General features: G+C 38.1%; 1 pseudogene; it reads right to left on the bottom strand.

Annotated features, from left to right (window-relative positions):
- Positions 1-9,459: 9,459 nt before the first annotated feature.
- Positions 9,460-10,023, bottom strand: LOC138238039 (general transcription factor II-I repeat domain-containing protein 2B-like; annotated as a pseudogene).
- Positions 10,024-22,904: the final 12,881 nt, after the last annotated feature.

Here is a 22,904-nt window from a genome sequence, read left to right as displayed (position 1 = left end):
TGCACTCTCAGGTAATTGTATGAGTCCACTATCTCCGCACCACTCCCATGGATGTAGACAGGAGTAGGTTGGACCCCCTTCCTCCTGAAATCTATCACCAGCTCCTTCGTCTTTGCCACATTCAATTGCAGGTGGTTCTCCCCACACCACTCCACAAAGCTACTGACCAGTCCTCTGTACTCTTCCTCCTGCCCACCCTTGATAAAACTGCAGAGTCGTCTGAAAACTTATGCAGGTGGCATGACTTTGAGTTGTATTCCAAAGTCCAAAGTATAGAGGGTGAAGAGCAACGAAGAAAGAACTGTCCCCTGATGAGCCCCTGTGTTACTCACTGCCTGCTCAGACACACAGATATACAGAGTACTAAAATGTCACGGACTTAAGGAGAATGAGAATGTGGTTGAAATACGGGGCTTTTATCAATTTCTTGCCTGTCATGTCTCCCAGACCAACAGAGCTAGTCAGGGCCCCAATATACTGTATATAGGTAGTTTGGTCAAATTCTAACGACTAAATGAGCCCCCTAGAAAGATCCACAAAACTGAAATCCAGATTTTGGAAACTGAACTAAGAGCAAGGGGGTTCAGTTGCACTTTCACTGGAAATGAGCTGAACCTGTGTGCAGCATGAAATGCATGAGAAGGAGGGAAAGGGAAAGGAAAGAAGAGTAGAACAAATCAGATTAGGAAGAGAGAGAAGGAAAAAAGGGGAGACAAAATCGCTCCAGTGGTTTGGAGTTTCGGGAAAGATTGACGACATCAGAAGAACTGAAAAAATGTATAGACAGCTTGGCATTAGCACAGCTGTTCGTTTTTGGTGGAGGACAGAGGATAAAGAAAGAAGGAAGCATCTCCACTCCTGGCTTGGTGGAGTTTAATTTGATTAAGATAAGGCCCTAGGAAAGCAGAGTGCAAAGGGAAGCAACAGTGCCAGATTAGAATTGTCTGTGAAAACAAAAACCGTAAAGAGTAAGTACTGGGACAGTAAAATTTGACATGGTTTTCCTTGTACTAATGAAATTTTTAAGATGAAGCAAAATAATAATATTTTAGCTTTTTTTCTAGGTATTACTGTATATTGCAAACATGCTTAGCCCTGTTACAACAATGTTATTTATTGGGTTCAATCCCCCCATTTTAGGTGAGTTCAAATATTGGGACAAATGGCTAACAGGTGTTCCATGCTACAATTATGAAAACCTAAAAAAGCAGTGAATGAAGTTAGAATCTATAAAACAAGATGAAGACTAGAGAATTGACTATGACAGAAAAGTAAGCAATTGTGAAGATAGAAGCAAAGAAAATTATAATTAGAACTGTAGCGGCAAGCCTTATTAAAAATACAGGAATTAAGTTTGCTGCTACCTGTCACACCCGACATCCCTCCCTAGAGGGCGCTCCACTACTCCCGTTATTGTTTCTGTGATTAAGCTCCCCAGGTGTACCTTCTTAGGTTTATTATTTAAAGACTAGCTCCTCCAGTCCTCGGGGCTCATCATTAGGGTAAGAATGTTGCGAGGCCCTTCTGACACCAGGAAACACTATGTCCATCTCCTGAGGGCATAGGCCTCATCCCCGACACCTCCTGCTTCCTGAGCCCGGGGTCTGGAGGATCTCACCCCGTCACCCTTGAACCTCCATGTTTTGTCTCTCTGTGTGTTCCCCCCTCCCGGGGATTTTAACCTTGTCACGTCCCAGGATGCATGTCACGATTATAGTCCCCCCTCCTTAAGGGTGATCCAACCCTTTCACTTCAGACTTAATTCTGTGCACCTGACCCCTTTTCCCAGCCCACCTTAAAAGCCAGGCGCTGATGTTCATCCTGGCTCTGCATCTGGTTTCCGCACCGTGCGAGTCCGGGACCTGGAAGCGCCTGGTCCCGTTAAGGTTTTAATCTCTGTTCCCGTTCCCTGTCCGCCAGTTCCGACCCTGTTCATGGTTTTAATTCCTTGCTTGGATGGATCACCTAGCTATGGACTTATTCTTGTGTTTTTGGATTCCCTCTATGGATTACTTCTGGATTGTTTGCCTAAGCCACATCTTCTCCGTGCACCAGCGCACTTTGGACACGCCCCCCTGTTTTCAGCCCCGTATCCCTGCATGACCTTTTCCTAGTGTTTCCCGCTTGTTCGAGATTGTGTCGTCCGCATAGGGTCCGGAAAGAACTGTTCGTTACATGCATTACTCGCCACTGAACTCCTGGACTGTCTCCTGACCTGCCTTTGGACCCATTTGGATTTGGATGCCGTTCTTTGTCTCCCCCGTTCACTGTCTCACACACTGTCACTATTTTGTGCACTATTAAACCCCCGTGTTTCCTTTTACCACGCCTCCTGTTTTCTCCTGCTCTTATCTTATCTTATCATAGGGTCTACAACAAGACCTGACACGGATCTCGGTCCGTGTTCATGACACTACCTTGCCAGTCTCTCTGTCTCTCATCTCAGTGGTGCTGGATACAGAGAGGCCATTCCATTTGGTTCACATTTAAGGTGTTTTTCAAGCTGATAGAGTTTCCTGATAAGGAACAGCTCCCAAGGCTGAGATTCACCAGCCACCCTAATAAATGGTCATCTCTGGTGCCTTACTGTCTGAGAAATTCCTTGGGAGAGTCTCATCCCAGATTGTTTATAACCCTAATGTCAGAGAGCATGGTTACACATCCTCCACCTCGTTCAGGCAATTAGGAACTGGTAGGGCAGGGTAACTCCACGTGGGTCTTGAATGCCTGCGAAACATTGGACGACCGTAGTTCCTCCAGATAAAACAGGCAGCACAAGGCCCAGAAGGGGCTCCTCCAGGACATTCTCAGACTCATCTCGGACAATCACATAACAGCCAGTGCGTCCGAGTGCCAGGACTTTACTTTGTTCTAAGAGTTGAGAACGGAGGTCGCCCGCACGTAACCAAAGGATCCGCCCGAGGTTAGCCCAGCAGCAAGCCTCGTGAACTGCCGGTACCCCACCGCAAATGCTCGCCTGATCAACAAGTGAAGTACGGTCGGAGAGCTACATCGGGAACGAACCAATCTTCTTCCAGTCTAAAGAGTGTGACTTGCTTGGATGCAGTCACTTTTCATGTGCACAAACTCTCGCTAGTAAAGCCAGAACTAACTATCCGAGAGATAACTTCAGAGAGCCCACTGCTAGCGCGCCGCAGCAGAAATCTCTCCCTCCTTCTCCCACACCTCCAGCCGAACCAGATATGCCTGGCCAGAGGATACCGATTGGACGCAGCAACAGCATGCCGCTGTTCCTTTGTGTCCGTGGAAGATCTGAATCCACACAGATTGGATGAGTATTCAACATTCTGCATTGCAGCTCGAAAGTTCAATTGTTACCTCGACCTGACTTGATATCAATTTAATTCTTATGAGTTATGTACTTGCTTGCGAGTATCTAGAGTAGAAGTTTTAATCAAAGCTCATTAATGAAACAATATAAATGAATGGTATACTGAATGTACTGTATGTCCCTCTTTGTATTTGTAACTCTTCATTATTGAATATACTGTATACCTTTTGTATTCTGCTTACCCTCACTATAAAATCTGTTATGTTTATTTGCACATTGTATTAATAAATGTATTGTTGTGTATTAGTATCTGTTTGCATTGCTGCGTTATCCCGCAAGGCCGGTTTTCTAATAGCCATCAAAGAATCATTTTGTGACTTACTGCTACAATAAAATAATTGTCCCAGTAAATGCACAAAACCCCTACAGAATCATTGCAGTGAGATTTGGCATTGCAAAATCAACAATATAGAATGTTCTGAAATAGAAAAAAAATGGAATGTCCAAGGACAATGAAAGGAGTTAAGAAAAAGTTCTAAGATCACAGTGCACAGCTGCAGAACACTAGCAATGGGGTAGACTGTGATACTGGACTGTTTTACACTGTAGTACACAGTGGAAAAATCAAGCAGTAAGATTTCAAAAAGATGTGTGCCTTTGTGACGTTTTTTCCTCAGGTAGACTTACTGTATTATATTTAAAAATTCCACAGTTTCCTGCAGTGCATTCCATGATTTAACATACAGTATGACTTTCCAGTCACTATTTCTTTAGCATGTTCTAACTGCTTTTATTCACTTGACTTGGCTTTCAGCCATTTGTAAAGTAAATACACTAATTGAAGTTCATAACAAAACTTCTGAAGAAAAACAAATGCCAGATCTCATGTATCTCAGGATCACTGTGGTATAAATAGAGTTATCTAGGCCATTCTATGGCTAAATGATACACCCTTTTGCCCTATCCAGGACCACTGCCAGTGTACAAACATTTTGATTTATCGTAGGGGGTTGTGATTACCTTATCCAAGCAGATAAAACATAAAACTATCTGTAAATGCTTTGTCTTTATTGGAATTGTAATGGTTGTTGTCTGTAAATTCTACTGTTATCATTCTTCTCTTTCAAAAGAACTTCAAATGCTAATGTTGTCATGTCTAAGCCTCATAGAATCTGGGGAATTTGGGTTTTCTTTTCCTTAGGACCAAATAAATCTTTATAAGATAATACCAAATGAAGCAATAAAAGACTTGTCAAATTAAAAGGTTTAAAACTCTTCTACAGTTGCAAATGGTGTGCATGAGATCTCACCCAATGTCTACTCTGTCCACATGGAGATCAAAGAAAAAAATCTTCCCTTACAAGCAGTTGTATTTCTCAAAAGAGTAACAGAAAATCTCATTAGAATTAAGTATACTCAAACAGAAAACACAATTTTTCATTTTTGCACCTTCACATGACATCGGACCACTCATGCATTAACTCTTTGGGAAACTGCTATTGCAGAGACTGGTAATTCACACATACTTTAGTTATTAAAAAAAACAATTACAATTAGTTTCATTGTAAATGTGTTTTGTGCATGGTATCCTTGCTCAATCAGTTGTGATGAATCATACTATAATTTTTTGCTATCTTCTTGGCAGCGATGATTTGGGAACCTCATGATTCTAACAAAGCTAAAGGTCTTAAATAAATCTTGTGAGAAAGACAGGCAAACACAAGAAAAGACCACAGATCTCTCCATTTTTTTAGTAACCTAATAGGATCTGGAGAATAATGGAGAATAGGGGACAAATAGACCTTACATTAGTAAATAGGAGGGCTTTCTAATACCTTGGAATCTATGTATTATAATAATAATACCTTTTATTTAAAAAACACCAGTCCAAACTCATGGATGCTGTACATAGTGATAAAAATAGTGATAACGGCTATGAAATACATATATACTGTATACCCTAGTTAAAAGGTGAGTTTTAAGATCTGAAAAGAGTCAAAGTCTTCTCTCAAAAAGTCAGAAGAAGGGTATTCCATAACAATGGAGCAGTGACAGAAAAAGCACAGTAATCAAACGTCTGAGAGTTACAGTAGAACTAGGTACAGTGAGCAAAAGACCAGCCTCAAATGAATGAAACCTGTGAAGAGGAGTGTAAACATGAAGGAGCTCAGAGATTTTGTGATTTTAAGTCTGGTGTGAATTAGAAGTCTAGCTGAAAAGTTTAGGACTTTTTCAATGTTCTGTGAAGAGTGATAAGGAGCCCATAGATCAAAGAGCTGCAGAAATCAAGCCATGGTGTTATAAATGCAGGCAATATTTCCAAGGTGAATGGGCAGGCCATCCACCATTACTGTGAAGCTCTTCCACTTTTCCAGCAGATATTTGCTGCCCACCAGTTAAATTTCTGTTTTGTCACAATTTAGTTTCAAGGAATTTGATGCCCACCAGAGCTTGATGTCATGCAGACAAGGGATGAAAATGTTAGAGGCAAAAGATCAGAGGGGGTAGAGGTTTAAACATAAATCTGCATACCAATGAAACTGAAGACCGTGTTTGAATATAATCTGACCAGGAGGAAGCATATAAATATTAAAAAAACAATGGGACCAAGACTGAACTCTGCGGCACACCACGATTGACTGAGACAATGGTGGATTTATGAAGACCAAGAACAACAAAATGCTGCCGTCAGATATGAGTAGAACCAATTATAACAGTACCATTGATAGACAAGAAAGTCTGCAAGCGTTTGAAACAACATTGAATGATTTACCAAAAGCCATACTATGATCAAGGAGCACTTTAAGCTCTGATTACTGTAAAGGCAAAGTGGGAGCACTTTGAAATCACTCCTCCAACATCTTCCTGTTCAGTTGAGTTACTTGCCATTTGCTGTGTTGCAAGAACACAAAAAACATAAGAAAGCTGCAAATGAAAAGAGGACATTCTTGCCTATCTTGTTGCTCTTTATTTAATGATCTCAGAATGTTCTCAGTCTGTTTTTTTTAAGGATAATAGTGAGTCAGCCTCAACTACATGACTAAGGAGCTGTTTCCAGAGTCACTGAAGACATTGAAAACGAATGAACTCCATATTTATCATTTGGTACAGACACCCTCTGTTCCTTTCTGTTTTTAATAATATATGTAATATTAATTAATAAAGGTTATACATAAAAAATAAAATATAAGTAATATAAATAAGAGAGCAGGAGTACAGTAGATGTGCTCATGTCTTAATAGGCTGTGGAGAACAAACCTGTTAAAAAACTGCAAGAACACTTTAATGAACACCTGAATGCATCAAGAGTTTATAATAAAATTAATAATTATTCAGTATGTTTTTTACAGTCAATTTCTGCAAGCCCATTAAAGCAAAAGGCTGAACTACAGAGCTGACACCTTTAACATGTTGATTGTTCCAACTGGTTAATGTGATTTCCTTGTCTTCAATATTTTTTCCAAGAAAATTACGGTTGTTTTGCTCTTCAGCATGAATTCCTAGAGGAGCAGGACCCCTGGGTTTTTAGCATGTGGCTAAAGCATAAATTTCTCAAGAAAACATCTTAATCTCCTAATCCTTTCATTTATTGCTTTTCTTTAGTTTTTTTTTTAATTCTGTGCCTACCACTGACAATGATATATACTTCAAAGCCAAAGCATTCTGTTTTGTGAAGGGTAGGTTTCAGAGAGCATGGGACCTTCAAACAATTTTGTGTAGATTTACAAAATCTGCAAAAGATTTGTTACAAACAAATTTTTAGTAGCATTTATTGATGCAGAACAAAAATCCTTCATTATTTCTTCTACTTCAGATACTGTATGCCAATTTATCATTACTGTTTATTTCAACACTCACTTTAAAACTATATTTGAGCCATAGCTCCAAAAAGGAATGATATGAGGTTGAATTGTTAGCAACCTCAATGGTTTTAGAACTAAGTGAGGTTTAGTTCATAGCCCACCATGCTTTTCAGGTGAGCACACTGTTTCCACTGGCAACCCATTCTCATCAATAAGGAGATGTTGAATTAAGGTCATTTGATTTTTTTAAAAGAAAAAAAAAAGATTAATGATTTTTAAAAAGCCTATCAATTGACTGTGACCTTTATATTTTTTAACTAGGTCATATATTTTAACAAGCAATAATAAATGAAAGTGCTCTTACCATTCTATTAATGCTGTAACTGTAACATCTATCATAGTTATTACTTGGAGAAAGAAATCTGTGCCCAATAGTGTCTTAGGAAATGTTTCACTTTTGACTCACACATGTTGCTTACTTGTCAATATGCTAGGTGTCTCTGATGTTTTGTAAAGCCATAATTAAAATGAAGAATTGGAAATGCTATTGTTCTACTGTATGTCCTAATTCAGATACAGTAGCTATACTACCTGCAAACAGCAACCAGTAAATCCATTCAGAACATTTTGATATTACAACAGTCAGTTAAACTATTATGACCCCATATGTAGTGTAGCTTAACAAACAGAGAACAAGAAGCTTCTGAGCATACATCCTGATCTTTGGAAAGTTTTTTTTTTTGAGAGAACCTCAGCAGCAACTGAAGTATTGTACCAGCAGTGTATCAGACTGCAGATCAATAAACTCAAGTTGTACTGTAGGGCGCTGGTAGTGTTATCTACATTGAATGTGAAAGGAGAGGAAAATACAAACATGGCATTTTCTTTTGTTTTAAAAATCCTCAAATCATTGGGAAAATTCACCTTTGTAGCGGCGAGGCTTATTAATAAGGCAGAATTAAGTGTTTCTGAGCTTCCCAAATGAGGCCCCATTTCTCTGTTCATCTCTGTGGTGCAGCCACAGAGAAACCATTCATGCAAGATGTTTTCTTTTGATAAGGACAGCTCCCAAAGGGGGATGCACTTAGCTAAGCCTGGCTATCATGATCAATGGTCATCTATTGGCGCCTATCTGTTTAGGGAGTGCCAGTTGGACATCTGGACTGCATTACTAAGTGTCAGGAGTAAGTGACTCATATCTCGCCTTGATCAACCAATCAGGGACTGGTAGGGCCGAGTAACCCACGTGGGACTCTGATGCCCATGGAACTTTCAGCCAATCAATGAGCTGAAGTTCCTCCAGGTAAAAACAGGCAACACAGAGAGCCTGAGAGATTCAGATTCAACAAGATTCAGACAAGATTCAGATTCAACAATTCTAAAGGGAATTCAAAGGAGAATTCCAGGGCAGGACGGCCCAGGAGCAGAAGGCTCCCAAGGGTAGGACATTCTCGCAGCGCGCCTCCTGACCATCCTGATACTCAGCCTGGACAACCACGGAACGGCCAGTGTGTCCGAGTGCCAGAACTTTCCTTTGTTCTAAGAGTCTAGAGTGGAGGTTGCCAGAGAGTAACCAGCAGCAGGCCTCGTGAACAGGTCGGAACTGTGGACAGCTGAATTACTATTCAGAACTAGCTCTTCATCAGGAACGAACCGGTCCTCTTCCTGACTTGCTGGGACCCACAGTCATCTTTTCTCCTGTGGACAAACTTTGCTAGTTAAAGCCAGCAATGAGCATCAGCAGCGCACCGTCGCAAGCCGCACAGCACAGCCTGGCACCGAGCCAGAGAGCGCGGATTGGACAGCAACAGCCTGCAACTGTTTCTTTGAGTCCGCAGGAGATCTGAATCCCCAGAGATTGGATGAGTATTCAACTTCAATGCATTACAGCTCGAGAATTCAATTGTTATCCAAACCAGTTGATATCAATTTAATTCCTAAGAGTTATGTACTTGTTTGAGTATCTAATGTAGAAGTTATAACCAAGTTCATTTATGAAACGGTCTTAATGAATTATATACTGAACGTATGTCCTCTTGATATGTATAACTCTTTGTAACTGACCGAATATACCTTTTGTATTCTGATAACCCTCTCGATAAGATCTGTTAGGTTTATATGCATATTCTATGTATTAATAAATGTATCCTCGTGTATTAGTACCTGTGTGTGCGCGTTGTTTGAGTTATATCGCATGGTTGGATTCTAAAGCCATCAAAAGAATCAACTTTGTGATTTACTGCTACAATTAATAATTGTCTCAGTAAATGCCCAAACCCTACAGAACTGGTGCCTTCAGAGAGCCACTATGATTACATATTTGGCGTCCCTGAACCGGCTTAATCTACACCTTGCATGCAGCTTTCAGGTATATTTTCCCCATTGGTCACCTAATATGTCCCTGTCTTTCAATGTGAAGAGGTGGGTAAGATTGTTGCTTTCCAACTGCGTCAGCAGGAGCAGCTTTGTCATGAAGGCCTTAAACATTCTATAAATCTGATACCTGAAAGGGCATTTGCCATATAGCTTGGTATTCAATTCATTCATAAGATCTGTAACATCCACAGCAAAGGCAAAATCTGCCAGCCACTCTATGTCATTCAATTCAGAGAAGTCCCCCTCTTTTCTTTTAACTTAAAAAAAATGACCAATTTCTTTACCCAAGCTAAGCCAATTAACTTTTGTATGATAGCTGAGGTCTGAGTTCTCTGACTCCAACTCTTCCAAAAGTGTGACAAACTGCCTCTCACTCTGATTGAAGCTCTGATTTGGTTACTAATTTCACAACATGGTTTATCTTCAGGACAGATTTAAAGAGAACTTCCCGATGAATAATGCAATGGAAAAAAAAACTATTTTCTGTGCTGGGTTTTCTCCTGCTACTTTAACTTGTAACCTTTTCAGAAGGCCAACATTTTTTCCTGTCATATTAGTGACACCCATCAGTAGTCACATTGGCTACCTTCCCCTAATTCAGTCCCAAATTTGTCCTAATAAATCTTTTCCCGTAGTGTTTTTCATTGACTGCACTGAAGCCAGCTTGATGAGTAGTTAAACCTCATATGAATGTTAATAGCTGGGCTGTGTTATATACATCACAGCTCTTGTCAAGGGCCAGAGAGAAATACAAAACATTGTTTACCTTTGCTTTCAACTGTTGTTCCAGATTTTAATCTATAAATCTACAATTAGCTAAATCAAGCCTTACCGTTATACAGTAACTGATTTGGACAACTATTTAAGCCCTAGTTTTTCAATCGACATTCCCCCTAAATTTTGAATTTAGCATAGTTCAATTCTTGTTGCCTAGATCCCATCACTACCTCTTAAAACTTTCCTGCCAGACATCTGCCCTATAATTGTCAATATTATCAACGATTCCCTTTCCATCAGTGTGGTCCCTATTTTTTTCAAGACTACATCAATCACTCTAATACTAAAGATCTAACTTTAAGTAACTGGATGCTACTTTGGCACAGCTGCCTGAGCCCCCACACAAGGCAAAAGCTCTTTTTCTCACTATCTTATGTCTATACCCAGGACCCTCCCAGCACAGAGAACCTACCACGGACAAACCTAGCCCAGCTCTGCTTACCAATGCAAAGTTTAAGCACATCAAGGATGCTTGGACAAATGGATTCATTGAGTTATTCACATGCTTCTCGAGAGTTGAACTGTTATTCCAAACATGCTTGATGTTGAGTTCATGATAGTAAATGCATATTTACTTTTGTCTGAGAATATAAATGTAAGTCAACTACGATCAGCTTTCGTATGCATGTTTTGGTTATATCAGTAAATTGTATATAGAATATATAGAATACATGTGTGAAACTGTAAGTTGTTACTGTATGTTTGATTCCTAAAAGTCATCAAGTACAATTTCTGATTGTTACAGTAAATTAAAACCCCCATCTCCAACACCTACTGTATAAAGTCATGTATTCAGATCTTGTTCCTGATGTTTAAGGCTCAATCACACACTTCTGAACATATTTACACATTTTCCTGTAAGCTTTGTTCATTTGAGACTGGTCCTTTGCTAACTTTACCTTGGACTAACTTTCAGACTTTTGTTGAGTATGTTTTTTCACTGCTCCATTCTTATGGAATACCCTTCCACAAACAAATTGTTTAATAATGATGATGATGATGTTGGTAAAAATAATAATTAATGTAGTTTGCCCAATTTACCCACTGGAATCTATCAGGGTCCTTAGATATCGCTGTAATATAATTTTGAACACAGGAGCAAATGTGATACAAGCATTCATATAACTCAAGGGCAATGTTAACCATATTCAGGCTGCATAGTCATGCCATTAAAATCGATGTCTTTCCTTCTTTCAGGAAACAGCTACTGTAGGTGGGTTGTTTAGCTACTGCATAACTTCCAAACTTCTTAATAGCCTCTTCTCTATTGTACCCTTTATGTTCTTCACTGCCAATAAATTGTTTGCCTAGAAACAATTTATTACAAAGGCTATGTTAAAATGTTAAGCTATTATTTGATATTATTTTAATTTCTAAATGACCAGGTAAGTCAATTGAGAACACAATTACATTTGCAATGAAAAATCCTTTCTTTTGATGTGCTGAACCCTAATCACTGCATTTATGATACTTGAACTAGAAAGGCATATAAGAAAGCAGCATAAGAAAATTACAGTATATTATACATATAATATACAACCAGTGAAATCAGAGAGACTCAGTTGTATTGTTTTATTTCCACTTTGCACTATTACCTTTTAAAATAAGATACTTTACAAGTCACTTTATATATTGCCCTTCTGTGACCCAAGTAATGTACAGTACATTTACAAGACCTGACAAATAGGAATCAAATTGAAATGTAATTTGTTTATTTCTCATTCTTGTCAGCAGAAGACATCTTCTGTGCTGGTGCCTAAATCAAAATAGGTGTCAGTCTTTGATGGTCCTTAAATAACCATGGCTATCAGTTTTAGGAAACCTTCCTTAAAGTTGATTTTCAATGTAGAGTTGCAAGAAATGAAAGCGGTTTATAAGCAGTGCTCTCCAAATTACTTTGTGTATTGAGCATGATGAGAAGCAAGTCTGAATGTCACTGGATATCTGACGTGCAGTAAAAGCAATCCTCAATTTTATTAAATAGACCTCAAAAACATTTGCATGAATATAAAAAATGATTCTTGTAAATGACAACTATAGGGAGCAAAAATAAAGTTTACCTGATTTGTCACATGTGATTTACTTAATTATACAATAATTTCCTTCACTATTTTATTAACCTGGTTGAGGACAGCCAGATGAAGATTCCATATGATGCTTTGTATATCAACATTAAACTGTTAAACTCCTCCCTCACTGGAATGAAGAATATTTAGAGACACATGTCTAAACCCCAGAAATCTCTTCTATACCTGATGAGGTTTTATGGTTGATATACAATTTCCCCTGAACTGTATTTTTGTCTAAAGAAGTTATGCTTCTTGCCTGCTTTATAAAGGTTTCCATGAGAAAATCACTCCATATAGCAAGGAAAAAATATTTTTCTTGCTTTCATGTGCAAATATGCGTTGTTGTTTACGTTCATTTCTCCCGTTATATTTATACTGAAAGCAGAAAACAGTATTTATTTCAGACTATAACAATATTTCTTTGTTTCCTATTAAAACTACTGAATATACAGTAGGAAATACAAAGAATTACTTCTTACTTAATTTACTTCTTTAATAGTAACTTGAAAATCTAAAAATCTGATACAAATTCACAGAGGTTAACTATTGAAGCCCAGTTAAATGTTTTTGTGAAATATTTTAGACTAAACTCCCTTCCCAGTTTAGGGTGGAAGATAAAAACAGCAGTTATAAAGCATTATGCATATACTGTAAATATTAGCCCATTCTTTGTCAAATCTATCATCTATCCATCCATTAATTTTCTAGGTACTTTATCCTACTCAACGTCCCGGAGCCTGTTTCAGCAAGCAACAGGTGCAAGGCAAGGCACACGCTGAATGGGCTGCCAGTCCATTTGTTATTCTTATTGTAAGGTCCCCATTTTGTGCCTATTACAGCCACCATAGACAGCTGTTTAAATTAAATTAAATTGAGCTCATCATCGTAACATAGATAAGGTTTAACATTTATACAGTCATACTGTATATAGTAAATGGCTCTTGGAATGAACATTTATCCAGTGTAGGGTCAGAGAAAACAACATGAGTCACAGTTAGTTATCTTCATAAACAATAGATTTTCATCCAAATATAACAAGAGGACAGAACTGCCTTAAGGCTTCTCTTTCTGCTTTGTTGTGCATACTGTATAAAGTCAAAGATGGACAGTTACTGTAAGTAATACTGATGATCATTAATAAGGGAGAAACAGCTGTCCATAGCTGCTAATTATGACTTTATATGTGCAAAAAGGTGGAATTAGATGTTATTACAAATTTCCATCTTCTGTAGCATTGTACTGTAATTTGACAAGGAGTTAACTCATATTCATACCAATTATTACTAAAGGTTGATTACAAAGGGTCATCTTTCAATTTATGTATAAGAGCCTGACGTTTTACCTGTTGACAGAAGACACATAGTCCTTCAATTTCTCCTTTATTCACACACTTACTAGTATGTGGCTCCAGAAAGTATCATATAGATCACATAGCCCACTTTATGGCTAATGCACCCCTTTTCCACAATAGTGCACTTATACTTCTTAGGTACTATTTTCTAATATACAATAATACTGGGTATTCCTTACCATCCATCATTTGTGAGAGAACTACTTCCTAGCTGACTTCCAATGTTTTTATTTGTATGATTACTTTACTAAAATATAGGACTTTAAGTTGTACGCAACATGTTCCTTGGAGTTCTGAAAGGAGATTTAATTGCTTCTGTACTTTTGACCATGTTGAGTTATGGCCTTTAATAAGTCACTTAGGTGTGCACCAACAGAAACAACATCAAACGTTTGGTAGTTTCCTGCTAGTTCTAGGTATGCCATGAACTGAATTGGTTTATTGGCCGAGCCCAATTTCATATGGTCAAAGTTTCTCTGGTGTGGCAAAAGCTGTTTTGTATCTTTGCCCTCTCTGTCAGTAGTACAGTATGTATTTATTGTAGCGGCAAGGCTTATTAAAAATACAGGAATTAAGTTTGCTGCTACCCTTGCCAGTCTCTCTCTCCCTCATCTCAGTGGTGCTGGATACAGAGAGGCCATTCCATTTGGTTAAAATTTAAGGTGTTTTTCTAGCTGATAGAGTTTTCTGATACGGAACAACTCCCAAGGCTGAGATTCTCCAGCCACCCTATTAAATGGTCATCTCTGGTGCCTTACTGTCTGGGAGATTCCTTGGGAGAGTCGTATCCCGGGTTGTTTATAACCCTAATGTCAGAAAACATTGTTACTCATCCTCCATCTCAATCAGCCAATCAGGAATGGTAGGGCAGGGTAACCCCACGTGGGTCTCGAATGCCCGCGTAACCTTCAACCAATGAACGACTGTAGTTCCTCCAGATAAAACAGGCAGCACAGGGCCCAGGAAGGGGCTCCTCCAGGACATTCTCAGACTCAGCTCGGACAATCACATGATGGCCAGTGTGTCCGAGTGCTAGAACTTTACTTTGTTCTAAGAGACAAGAACGGAGGTCACCCGCGCGCAACCAAAGGATCCGCCCAAGGTTAGCCCAGCAGCAGCTTTGTGAACAGCCGGTACCCCACCGCGAACGCTTGCCTGATCAACAAGTGAAGTATGGTCGGAACTGTCGACAGCTGAATATCAGGATTCAGGACAGGCGCTACATCAGGAACAAACCAGTCTTCTTCCCGTCTAAAGAGTGTGACTTGCTTGGACCCGCAGTCTCTTTTCAGGTGCACAATCTCTCGCTAGTTAAGCCAGTACTGACTAGCCGGTCTTCATAGAGCCCACTGCCAGCACGTTGCAGCAGGAATCTCTCCCTCCTTCTCCCACACCTCACGCTGAACCAGGACTGCCTGGTGCCAGGCCGATTGGATGCAGCAACAGCCTGCTGCTGTTCCTTTGTGTCCGCAGGAGATCTGAATCCACACAGATTGGATGACTATTCAACATTGTGCATTACAGCTCGAGAATTCAATTGTTACCTCAACCTGAGTTGTTATCAATTTAACTCCTATATGAGTGATGTACTTGCCTTTGAGTATCTAATGTAGAAGTTGTAATCAAAGTTCATTTACGAAACCTTATAAATGAATGGTACAGTATACTGTACTGAATGTATGTCCCTCTTGGTTTGTAACTGTTCGTGATTGAATATATACCTTTTGTATTCTCCTAACCCTCACTATAAAATCTGTTATGTTTATATGCACATTTTATGTATTAATAAATACTGTATTGTTGTGTATTAGTATCCGTGTGTGTGCGTTGCTGAGTTATCCCGCAAGGTCGGTTTTCTAATAGCCATCAAAGAATCATTTTGTGACTCACTGCTACAATTAATAATTGTCCCAGTAAATGCACAAAATCCCTAAAATATTATCCTTTAGAGTAGGCAAACATTTGCCTTTGCAGACCTTTTCAGTTTGTTGATGCTAGGCTTAAAGAAAATGTCAAACTTTGAGAATTTGTTTAATTTCCTAAAATCATTCCAAAAACATTATATCCTGTCTGACTTTCATAATCGCACTACTGGGTTAAGCCATTCACTGTTTATCACATCTACTAAATCTCCTAAAGTTAACATTTTCTCCATCTCCACTTTGGCATCTCTCCTCTTTGCCTCTGGCACCCTACCTGATTTAACTGTGGTTTTCACTCTTAGTGGTATCTTTGTGTTATATTAGTTTTACTCAGCAACTGTGTAGCTGATCTTAACATGGTTAACGTGGCTTTTATTTATTCTTCATTACTAAGCACCTCATCCAAAAGTCTGTGATCATGAGACTTGGTGATTATCCTAGTCTGCATACCCTATTAGGCTTATGACCTGTATTTTTTTATGTAACATTACTTTCTGGTGTTGGAACAGGTAGCATCACTCTTTCCTCTGACTCAAAGTTCTAATGGTAGATGATTGTACCCCTTTCTCCAGTACAATCTGAGTTGCACTCCTTCTGGAAACCACTGGACCTACCCAAGTCTCTATTACTAGAATTCCCTGTGGCTTTCTTCCGTATAGTGGTTCCACCATCCAGGCAGACAATTAAACTAGATGTCCCAGAGATCCACCTATGACCAAAGCACTACACTGCATGGAATACATTATAGACTTTCTTATTCTAGCTTTTAAGTGACACAGTTAACAGTGTGCTACAGTACATTTTTGCTTGTACACATGACATAAAAAAATCTGCAGTTTGATTCTGGTTCAGTTAATCTTAGATGACAGTTTGAACTGTCATAAAAACTGTAATGTTGGTTTTCATAGATGAAGATTTTCTTTTAACACAGATATAAAGAGCAGACAAACCTGATCCATTCCAGTTCACGCGTGAGTAGTAGTACCACATTAGTAGTGACTGTTCTGTGATAGGCATAAAGGTTAAAGCAGGACTAAGTACTATAAGCACAAGCTAATGATGAGCTGCTGGATGAACTTGTTGTTAGAGTGCAAACAACACTAGAAAATGCTCATAAAATGATATTTTTAATGATTTTTGAAAGATATACTGTATGGTTTAAACAGCAAATTTGGAGTGCTTGAAAAATAGAAAAATATCCTATGCCAAATCCTCTTAAGTGCTTCATTGTTTTAGGTGTGAACATAATGATGCTTGTTCTCTATTTTTATTGTATGTCTAAATGCTGGATGTCTACTTAACCTATGTCATTGAAAGATTAAGCCCAGCAAACACCTAACATTATTTCCTTCATTTAATATTTTATGTTTTTTATATTATGTTATAATATCCTATGCAACGAAGTACAAGTACATCAGATTAAAGTGTCAGTCATGAACATACTGTATGTGGTCAGGCAATGACATCATTCTCATGAGCAAATCAGAGGAAATACAGTTTGAGCAAGCCTATAATGTATTAGTCTTTTGACAATCTATAGCTTAAATAAATGCTCCCCCTTACTTCTTCACATAACCCATGCTGCTTACCACGATAGAAAAAGTATGTTGCTCAAGCTTTATTCTCTTTTGAAATGGTAACTTTGCTGTTGTATGATTGTCCTATTCTTTGCTATAACTGTAAAAACCTGAAGCAAGCAGAAAGAAAATATTAATTAGCTGCCAAGAGGGAAAAAAACCATATTTCAAAGCATATTTCTTTTGCTCATGTATGTATTAATGAATATAGTTCCTATGCTATTATTTATTACTTTTAAATGATATGGGAAATCAATGAAATTGTTTGGACTATTTCCTGCTGTCAGTAAACTTTTTGATGATACAGTAGATATTGATGCTGTTTTATATGAGACAAAGACATCTTGCAGCTTTATTGTATAGTGATGTCCTAAAGAATTCAATTACAGTAAATCTTGGTCTTAATTCTGTAGACCTGCAACATCTATACCGACTTTTAAAGGGTGGACATGAGCAGTGCTGTTTGTGAGCAGTTACCTCCATCTGCTGTTGCTTGCTAATTCACAAAATATAATACAGCTTAGCTTGAAAATCATTCCTGGGTATCACAGATACAGTAACCTGGCTAGCTTGTGCTTATGAAAAAATGCATAAATTCAAAACCTCTTTGTATAATGTGGTACAGAGCACTGTTTTGTTTTATTTCTTTTTGTAGATGTAATATGATGGAATAAACATTCATAGCTGACAGTGCAGCTGAAGCATCACAGAATATTCTGGAAATTAATATGGTTCTTTTCTGATTATGTCACCTTAGTCATAGGGAGATGAACAGAAGCCTGCCAGCAATGAATAGAATGACATTAAAGGTTGATTTTACTAGATATCTAGGCTGTCTTTTCATAATTTGGTACCATGTGATGTCCTTCTATTTTAGGATTAATATTTCAGATAGCAAATCTCATCGTGTCTAATCTGGATGAAACAGAATGTCCATTAAATGAAAACAAGAAATCATAACATTCTTGTACTTGGATATGACAGAGGATACAGATGAAAGTAAAATATGCAGAAAGTCTTATTGAGTCAATAATCATGAAACTTTTTTACTCCTAAAATATTTAATGCTTTCAGATTTAAGTACTAAAAGGCTAAAGGCCTCATTGTAAATACATATTGTATAAATTATATCTGGCTGTTTTCATGGATGGAAGCACACTGTTGTTTTGGTTAGGATTGCTGCCTCACAGAGCTTGAACTCTGAGTTCAATTCCTGGAAAGCTATCTACTGTATGTTCTACCCATGTCTGTGTTGGTTTTCTCTGGGTGCTTTGGTGTCTTCTAACAGTTGTGTTTCTATATGAGTGTGTTCTGTAATGGACTGGCATCATGTCCAGGGTGCAACCCGCTACTTCCTGGGATATATTGATCCTATATTGAATCAAGTTATTAGAAATGGATGGATGTTTTCACAGACTGGACATACCTCTAATTCTGTGAAATAGCAAGCTGTCCCAGGCAGTTTCACCCAGAGTAGCCCTTAAAATTTAAACTCCTTTACTCTAAATTGTGTTTTTTGTATGATGTATGTGTATCTGAATGAATATTTAGAGTAATTTAAATTGTACTGTACATTGCATATGTTTTTATTAATTAAATTCTTAATGATTGCTTCTTTTCAAAGTTTGTAAAAATGACAACTAAAAAAGATCTTTTAAACTAATCTTTTCAAACCACCAGTTAATTAGAACTAGGACTCAAAATGCAACAAGGACAAAAATTAAAACTAAAGCAAACAACATTGTTTTAAGCATTATAGAAAGCTGTGATAAAGATCCTCATAAAAGACTGATTCTCCAAATCTACGCCCATAATATCGAAGGGAAAGTTTTCACATGCTTTGAAACATTTTTAATAAGCAGAAAATAGTACATTACATTAGGAGATACAATCTATAATTCAGTAGGTGTAAGTAGGGGTGTACCACAGGAAGCCATTTTGTGCCTATTGCTCTTCCTGATTTACATCAACATGATTTTGATTTATTTGGCAAGTGACAAATACTAACAGAAACACAAGGGAATTACAAAAAGACTTCACATCATGGAGTGGGCATACACATGGCAAATTCAATTTAAAATTGATGTGCAAAGTGATCCACACTGCAAGTAGGAATATACATCATACAAGTCACATGGTAATTAATGCAGTAAGCTACAATTAAAATGTGCCTGAGTTTATATAGAGTTTCACTTGGAATTTAGTGTTCAGTTTTGCTCAATGTAGAGTTCAGTTAAGAGCAAAAGGTTCCTGTTCTCAAAAGCTTGTCAGCCTATGACAGGTCAATATCTTTTCAATCCAGAACAAGAGAAATTAAGAGGAGATTTGACTCCAATAGGTAATGACAGGGAGTATACAGTATACAGTATAGTGTTAACCCAGGGGATTATTTCATGCTGTTCAGCAAAGCAAGGGCACTGTGTCACAGTTGGAAACTGAAACAGAAGAGAAACAAAAGGAATTTGGAATATGTTTCCCAGCCAAGTGGTTGATGTCCTAACTCAGCTCAGGAACTACCAAATCAGCAAGATGGACCAGATGGCTTCTTCTTGTTTGTATTCTTTCTTATGTTCCATATGTATGGAAGAAACTTCTATATATAGAAACCTCACAAAATAGAAGTCCTATACCAATAATTTAGTGTGAGTAAATTTTCATAATCTGTTTTTAGTAGAAGACACTCTAAACAAAGTAATTAAGAAAAAAAACACACATAACATGCCATACCACAAGAGGATTCATCTTGTTAGCTATTTTGATTCTAAATAATTTTAAGAATAACATAAACATTATTACACATAAGGGAACTAGAAATACTGTCAATGGAAACATTATCACCTTTTAGTGCCAGTCATAACTTTCCTCTTTTTCAGTAACTGATGAGAGACCTCCTGGGGAAAGAGCAAAATAATTGCAGATGACTGTAAAATATAGGTACTCTGAATTTATTATAGTTTGCATACTGATCTCTTGCACTGACAATGTATGGTACAAATCTTTCATTATTACACTATTATTTAATATCTATGATTAATTTATGTTTTCAGCTCCTTGAGACTTTTGTATGCCCTATTAACTTTAGTGATTGCATTGGCTTCATTGGGTTTTCCCACTGGGATTTCCCACTACCTCACTAGTAATTTGTAATCTTAATAAAGATCTTACCTTGCACAAATTGAAGCGATTAGAGGAATCTGAGATGGTGAGAAATAGGAGTGATGCAATTGCCTGGGATAACTTTATGTTTTCTTCTAAAAATGTCCTGCAAAGTCTTAATTTGGGGCTTTGGAGGACAGAGCTTAATGGTTTTCTTCGCTTGTTTTGTATGGAATAAAAATGATTCTTTAAGATGATGTTTCATCTTCAAAAAGGTGCTTGTAGAAGTATGCCGGAGGTATCCAGTATTCAAACTTTCTTGGCTGTACGGTAGAAAATGATATTAACACTTACAAAAACAGATCTTGAAATTTCAGCTCTTTTCAGCTGGTGTTGTTTTCCCTAAAGACCACACTGTCATTTCTGAATAAAAACATTTCTAAGAAATATTTTGCGTTTTCTCTAGAACTTTAAAGATAAGGTACTGTAATTCAGTTTAAATTTGTACAAGTTAAAGCAGTCTTTAGGATATTTTAAATATCTTGTTTTGAACCCTTATTTGGAAAAATCTTGTGGACATACTTGTGAACAAGCCTTGTTGCAGGGCTGATGATAAGATTAATTGAGCTTTGTTTGGTGTGATAGGCACTGACCTGTGTTCTACGCAGAGGTCATAGCAAGGCTAATGATATTAACATAAAGGTTATGGACTGTCTAATTATGGATAGTTTGCTGAATTGCTGGCACCCTTAGGGCTACTTAGTCCTCAACATCACTTTTGGCAACACAGTGGAAAAGCAAAACAACTAATTTCTACTCTACTCTAAAAAATAAGAATATTGTACTACCATTTTCTCATTGTCTCAATTAAAAAGACAATCATACGGAATGTAACTTGTCATTTTTAACCTGAAAACCTATCTGCTACAAATCACAATTTAGCTGTCATTGGACTGCAATTCATGATGTTACATACAGTACTGTAGGTTAGTGATCCTAATTCTTGGTCTTGTAGAGCTACATCTCTATAGATTTATAGGGAGTTCAAATTCCTCACTAAAGCAAAAAGATATGTAATTCAGACAATTTTAATTAAGACATTAAAGTCAGTAATTGGGTTAATTAAATCTTTAAGAGCTCATGGACAATGAAGTCTGGAATACCCTGTACCTCTTGAACACCAAGACGTTCTTTAGAGTTGTGACTTAAATTAGGAATGGACTATTGCACTTTTTAAGGGCTGTATGGTCTGCTTGCCTTCACTCCAGACATGCTTCAAAGTTTGTAAAATTGCATTACTTTTTTGGATAAGTCATATCACATGTTTTTATCATGTCTTAGGCACTTGATAATTAAAAAGTATCTGCAAAACTTTCAAAACATGCAGTAGGTGCCGGAGGTGTTCACCAATTCCATGCTACATATCTGACACTTGACTCCTGTCTTGTAAGGTTAACATCCACACTCTGTAGGTCTTCTACTTTTGACCATTAAAGTAATCAAATTAGTTGATTTACAACACAATTAATTTCAATTTCATCTTTGTAAGATTATCCACAACATGTCTGGGTAATCTGTTCAACTCTCCCACAACCCATTGTGTAAAGACCTGCCTTGTTCTTAGTTTAAATATATTTCCACACATTTTCCCTCTGCGTTCTCTTGTGTAATGAGCCTCTAAACACACTTGAGACGGAATGGGACGGCGGTCTGTCTGGGAGAAAGGATGGATCCTTGTGTAGAAGAATGGTAACGGTGCTGAGCTCAGTGAATGAGAAGTGAGACAGTGAGGCTGCAGGCACAAGGAGGCAGGCAGGGCAAGCAGGTGGAGCAGGGGAGGCAAACCAGTGAGATGCAGCTAGGCAGTCCTGCAGAATTCGCAGACCTGCAACATGCAGTTGAGATTGAGATTGATACAGCTGAAGACAACAGGGTGGAGATCTGAAGAGGGAAATCACAGACTAGGGGCCCAAGATCTGTAGAGGGTCAACACAGTCGAGCTGTCCAGGTAAAACACAGGAGACAAAACAAGGCTGAAGGGGAATCCAAGATTCAATGTAAAAGGAAACAAGCATTAGTCACGCCTGAGAAGTTTTCAAAAACACGGGCTGAGCAAACTAAGACTGAGGCTGCAAGGTAAGCAAAAAGGGAATAAATGCATTCAGGTGAGCACCGTTTAATTCTGTGCTGGTGACATACCTGCCCCAAGCATGTTGTCATACTGTAAGAACAGGCAAATTGACCATGGTGTTACGGGAGCTGAAATGGCACTCAGCCAGTGCCATTGTGTATGTTTTGTTGATTTAAAAGAACTCCATGGGTTAATACTTAAATACTTAAAGCTCTTGTCCTTTCCTTTGGCTAAAAGGTGTTCATTTTCTGGTGTGAAGTAGTCTTGCTGCTTGAATGGTCTGCAAGCAGAAGTGCTCTGATAGTTGGTTGGTGGGGGAAGGGAGACCTTTCTTAAAAGTCCAGCAATTCTCAAAAATGTCTTTTCATGATTCCCAAAAGTCATGAAAACCCATCAGAGGCTCCTGTGGTTTTATCTAGATTGATTTTGTTGAAAAATTTCCTTTGTCATGCAGCACAGGAAAATGTCCCTGGAGGAAGGCTGGGAAACAGACTAATAATGTTCTTTTGG

This window comes from Lepisosteus oculatus, chromosome 4 (assembly GCF_040954835.1).
Source record: "Lepisosteus oculatus isolate fLepOcu1 chromosome 4, fLepOcu1.hap2, whole genome shotgun sequence".
NCBI lineage: Eukaryota > Metazoa > Chordata > Actinopteri > Semionotiformes > Lepisosteidae > Lepisosteus > Lepisosteus oculatus.
This window is presented reverse-complemented; position numbering and strand designations above follow the sequence as displayed.